The sequence below is a fragment of the Octopus sinensis genome, linkage group LG7 (assembly GCF_006345805.1).
Source record: "Octopus sinensis linkage group LG7, ASM634580v1, whole genome shotgun sequence".
NCBI classification, from domain to species: Eukaryota; Metazoa; Mollusca; class Cephalopoda; order Octopoda; family Octopodidae; genus Octopus; species Octopus sinensis.
In genome coordinates, this window is record NC_043003.1 from 33,969,658 (window position 1) to 33,975,483 (window position 5,826).

Below are 5,826 nucleotides of genomic sequence, written 5' to 3' on the forward strand. Positions count from 1 at the left end.
GGAAACATTCAAGGAAATCAGCCGAATCCAGCTAGATTTATCTAAGAAAATGTCAGATTTAACTGTGATGTGATCAGCCTGGTGCCCTTTGGATCAGGCACCCAGCAGAAACGTTCGTCATGACAAGTTATTTATGTAGAAGATTCTCAACTTTCTCGCGAGTTATGCTAATACAGAGTGTCCCAAAAGTTACTGACGGGTTTTAATTTTTAATAACTTTCTTAATTTTACAAATAAATGCATGGCATTTTGATACAATATAAAGGACATAATGGAAATTGATTTGCACATGTCCAATTTTGCAACACAACCACATCACATATGAAAAATTACATCGTTTAAATGGCTGATATTTTCGGCTTCACATACCCGTGCTTTTTTCAAAACTTGTTCCATAATACCCTCAAGTGTTTCAGACCCCACTTCACTGATTCCTCTATTGATGTTCTCCCACAGTTGCACCAGGGCCTCCGGCTTGTTGGCGTAAACCCCCTCTTTCAGGTATCTATGATTGAGACCTTTTTGCGCCCGGCCATTCAAAGTAGACCTCACACCTGGTTCCAACAAGACGGGGCAACTGCTCATATCGGAAAAGAAATAATGCACTTGCTACGGCAGTGCTTCGGGGAGAGAATAATCTCCAGCTACGGCAATGTCAACTAGCCTTCACGTTCCCCAGTCTTGACTAGCCCGGATTTATTATTGTGAGGATACCTGAAAGAGAGGGTTTACATGAATAAACCGGAGGCTCTAGTGCAACTGAAGGAGAGCGTCAATAGAGAAATCAGAGAAGTGGTATCTGAAATTCTTGAGGGTGTTATGGTGCAATTTTTGGTAAGAACACGGGCGTACGAAGCTGAAAATGGCTACCGTTTAAGCGATGCCATTTTTCATATGTAGTGGTTTTACAAAATTTGATATATGCATATTAATTTCCGTTATTTCCTTTATATTGTATCAAAATTTCATGTATTTACTTATAAAGTTAAGGAAGTTATTAAAAATTGAAACCTATCAGTTAGTTTTGGCACATCCTTTAGCGTTGGCTATTTAATTTAGCATGTTTTCACTATTAAGAATTGTATAAGATATTTTGTCTAATTTTAAAGATTAATAAATTTAACTGAATGTAATAGGTATGAATATATATTTATCTTTTCCTGAACATAGGTAGACGTTCTACTGCCTATTGCTAAGTGTGCTCCAATTTCAGTTTACTGTTTATATCAACAACCAGTCAATTGATAATTGCATTGCACATTATCTGTAATCAATTTGTATATTATTCATCGTTGATGTCACTAATATCAGATTAAAATATCAATTCTGAGTGATTATAATTTTAATTTTGGCAGTTTTTCTCTTCGATGGTATTGTCATTTCACTTAAACTTCCATTACTTTTATTCCAATAAGTTTTCCTGCAAATTTATTGTGATTTGCAAAGCAATGGACGATTCGATTTTCATATATTTTTGAGAATAGTGCAACACTATATAACTATATTTAACTGAATTCTGTCACTATATTCTCAGTACAATTTTAGAACTTATTTTCTTCCGTTCCAGTGTGAGTATAATTTTTATTGCCTGAAAGAAGTGGGAAAGTAAGTTAATTGTAAGTGACGTTTACAGTTCAGCAACACATCCTCCTTGGATTTATTATAATACAAGACGTTCTTTCTGAACCAATTTCTCTTCCAAATTTCTGCATATATTTCAGTGATAGGTTTCATTATTTCATATCTCCATAGATTTGACTAGCAAAGATTTTGTTTACATCAACAAGGAAACAAATTAGATGAAACCAGTTTTCTTTCTTGTTGTGTAGAAAGGCATATACGTATATATGAATATGCACTGTAGGAAGCATACTCGCCTATGCTAGCAAAGAACAACAAATAGAAAATCTTTCACTGGAATAAGATGTGAGAACATTTTATTGTTCTATGAATAGATGTTGTACCAAATATATTTGAATAAAATTCATTGATAGAATATTTCCAAACTTTCAGCGGTAACAATAAATCCTTTAGACAGCCTTGATATGATTATAGATACTAAAAAGAGATTTCTGTAATGAAAGCAGGACGCCGTGTTATGGTACATATTCAGTGTTGTCTTAACTCAATATTAAATAGCAGCAGGACGACAAATCTTGATACGCTTCCCCTACATGTTTCCTCATAGGCAATTATACTGTTGATTGGAAATCACTCCACAGTAATAATTTCAAACAGTTTCTTAGTTGTATTATAATCATATGATGCAGGTGTTGACGTAGTATTATATTACACTGACCACATGCAGGTTCACGCACTTTACTACCATTAGGTGCTGCGTTTGGTCTCATAACACAGGCTCAAGTCGACCAATACCTTGGCAAGAAAGTTTGGCCGAAGGAAATACTGCGGTAGCCATTCTATTGAAAGTCCTTGTTCTTCCGTACTAAGCGAAATCCGTCGCCCTTTTTACAGCAACACTTAGACATTGGGTGAGATTGATGAAGTCTAAGCATTTGCAAACAGTCAAGTCAAGGCTTCAGTTTCAGTATTCATCCTTCCATAACACAGGCTTCACTCTCTTTTCAGACGTTGTTTATGGGGTGATCAACTGATCTGTAATATTTTGCTTGCATTTTAGAAAGCTTCAAATTCAACCAAAATGCATAGTACATTTTTATTGGTGGGTATATTTGTATTGGTGAATATGATTATAGACATATACTTTCGTGTGGGTTTCCAAATGTACATATGTTTATATATATATATATATATATATATATAGGTAGATATATGTATATATGTGCGAATATGCATGAATATTTCTATAATCATACATTATAAACTTATATCTACTTATAGACACACGTGCTAATGAAAATTTCATCACAATTATGCATTCATCTAGATATCTCGGTAATATGAAGTTTCATGCCTGCATTTGTCAATGCTTATATGTTTACACACATATGTTTGAACACACACACACACACATATATATATATATATAAATATGTCTGTATATATATATATATATATATATATATTCTTTTCTTTCTTCTTTCTTTCTATCCCGTCTGTCTTGATAGACAATGGGTCACGCCAAGGGTGGGGCCTACTTTGATGATGAGCAGCGTCTGCTGTGACTGAACAGTCCAATTCTAGAGTGTCAGTCCCTGGTACAGTTGCTGCACCCGAACATCGATGGGTACGTGTGGGGTGTTGCTGCAGTTGTCCTCCTCCTGTCCCGCCTGTCCGACCACAGCTGTGCTCTCCTTTCCTCAGCCATGGAAACGCCTTTCCTCACTGTCCGACGCCAGGCAGAGCGGTCAGCAGATATATATATATACACACACACAGGGGAAAATGAAACAGACAGACAGATAAAATGACAGCTATTATATATTGTTGCATTTGGAGACGGTCATGTTGCCAGTTTAGCCAATGAAACCACACGCTCTATATGTTTTGTGTTCACTTCTAGAAAACTAGAATGGAACACTAGCATCCCAACACACACAAACACACGAACACACACACACACACACACACACACACACACACACCACAACCTATGATCGACATAAACTAATAATAATATGACACTAATGCAATAGACAGATAAATAAATGGAATTAAATAATTATAAACATAAACAAAATATAATAAATTAAATCAAATCAAACTAATACAAAAGAAGAAAGAAAGAAAAAGTAAGTAGATAAAAGCAAATGAATTAAATAAATAAAAGTAAATTAAAGGAACGTGAATAAACAGTGAATACTGATAATGAAGGTACCATACACATTTCCACATATACACTTGCTAAACATGGACACACACAGGGATATATGCATACGCAAATAAAGACACACACAAAAGGAATACAAAATGGCAGATCGTTAGGAAGGGGAGACACAAAAAGTAAGAAGAAAGCAAAGGACGACTAACGAGGTCACAGAAGTGTGACGAAAGAACTCTGGCCGAAATGCAATTCATATGAAATAAAGCTGAAGCAAGTGAACATCAAATATATATATAGTGCGTATGTTTTCATTGGCTAAACTGGCAACATGACCATCCCCAAATACAACAATATCTGTTTCAACACACGAATTCACATCAAGAACCTTGCAAAATGAATATTATGAACGTATATATATATAATATATATATATATATAGAGAGAGAGAGAGAGAGAGAGAGAGAGAGAGAAAGAGAGAGGGATAAAGAGGGAGAGAGAGAAAAGTGAGAGGATTACAGTGAACTTGCTGTGAGGAGTGGAATATTAGTTACAGCCAGTTTTTCCAGCTGAGAGGATGTAAATTCTGTATTTCTTCAAATTCTTTTTTTCTCCCCCCCCCCCCTCCTCCGATGAAGAATTACATCTGAAACGTTGGATATTCCACTCCTCACGGAAAAGTCTTGCCGACGCAGGGCTACACAAGATTCCTTGAAGCTTGCATATATATATATATATATATACGTATTTTTGCCATTTCAATATGGCTAACCCCTAAGGGTGGATGCTACTGTAGTTTTTAGCCCCAGGAGGACACACTCCTCCAGCTGGCCATAGACACACTTTCTGTGTCCTGTCAGTATTTGCAAAGGGAAGTCAACCTTCCCGTCTTCAACTTATGATACACACGGACTCGAGTTTCGAGGTATTAACCTCTCGTCAGCGTGTGACAATCATAGTTGTCGTCGAGAATTAGATTTCCTTCACAAATACTTATACTTTTTCCAGCGTCCACTGTCGCTGATATTGAAAAAGTGAAATCAAACAATGATAAATATCAGAGTTAGTTATATACAGTAGCGGTAACACATCGTGACGTATTTTTGCCATTTCAATATGGCTAACCCCTAAGGGTGGATGCTACTGTAGTTTTTAGCCCCAGGAGGACACACTCCTCCAGCTGGCCATAGACACACTTTCTGTGTCCTGTCAGTATTTGCAAAGGGAAGTCAACCTTCCCGTCTTCAACTTATGATACACACGGACTCGAGTTCGAGGTATTGACCTCTCGTCAGCGTGTGACAATCATAGTTGTCGTCGAGAATTAGATTTCCTTCACAAATACTTATACTTTTTCCAGCGTCCACTGTCGCTGATATTGAAAAAGTGAAATCAAACATGATAAATATCAGAGTTAGTTATATACAGTAGCGGTAACACATCGTGACGTATTTTTGCCATTTCAATATGGCTAACCCCTAAGGGTGGATGCTACTGTAGTTAGCCATATTGAAATGGCAAAAATACGTCACGATGTGTTACCGCTACTGTATATAACTAACTCTGATATTTATCATTGTTTGATTTCACTTTTTCAATATCAGCGACAGTGGACGCTGGAAAAAGTATAAGTATTTGTGAAGGAAATCTAATTCTCGACGACAACTATGATTGTCACACGCTGACGAGAGGTCAATACCTCGAAACTCGAGTCCGTGTGTATCATAAGTTGAAGACGGGAAGGTTGACTTCCCTTTGCAAATACTGACAGGACACAGAAAGTGTGTCTATGGCCAGCTGGAGGAGTGTGTCCTCCTGGGGCTAAAAACTACAGTAGCATCCACCCTTAGGGGTTAGCCATATTGAAATGGCAAAAATACGTCACGATGTGTTACCGCTACTGTATATAACTAACTCTGATATTTATCATTGTTATATATATATATAGATAGATAGATAGATAGATAGATAGATAGATAGGTAGGTAGGTAGGTAGGTAGGTAGGTAGGTAGAATTAACTACCAAAGGTAGAGTAATGTGATATTCTTTTATTAAAGTTGCAGAAACCTAAGAAAGACTGTTTC

At 36.6% G+C, this 5,826-nt stretch overlaps 1 long non-coding RNA gene across 2 annotated transcripts in view; it reads left to right on the top strand.

Moving 5' to 3' along the window:
* Positions 1 to 4,249, top strand: part of LOC118764213 — a 16,234-nt gene extending 11,985 nt beyond the window's left edge. The window contains exons 3-4 of one of the 2 annotated variants that reach the window (XR_005000004.1): positions 3,701 to 3,713; positions 4,235 to 4,249. This is a non-coding gene — a long non-coding RNA (uncharacterized LOC118764213). Of the gene's footprint in view, positions 1 to 3,700; positions 3,714 to 4,184; positions 4,199 to 4,234 lie in introns of those variants that run through there. The other variant, XR_005000003.1, reaches the window with a different exon arrangement.
* The last annotated feature ends 1,577 nt before the right edge of the window (positions 4,250 to 5,826 follow it).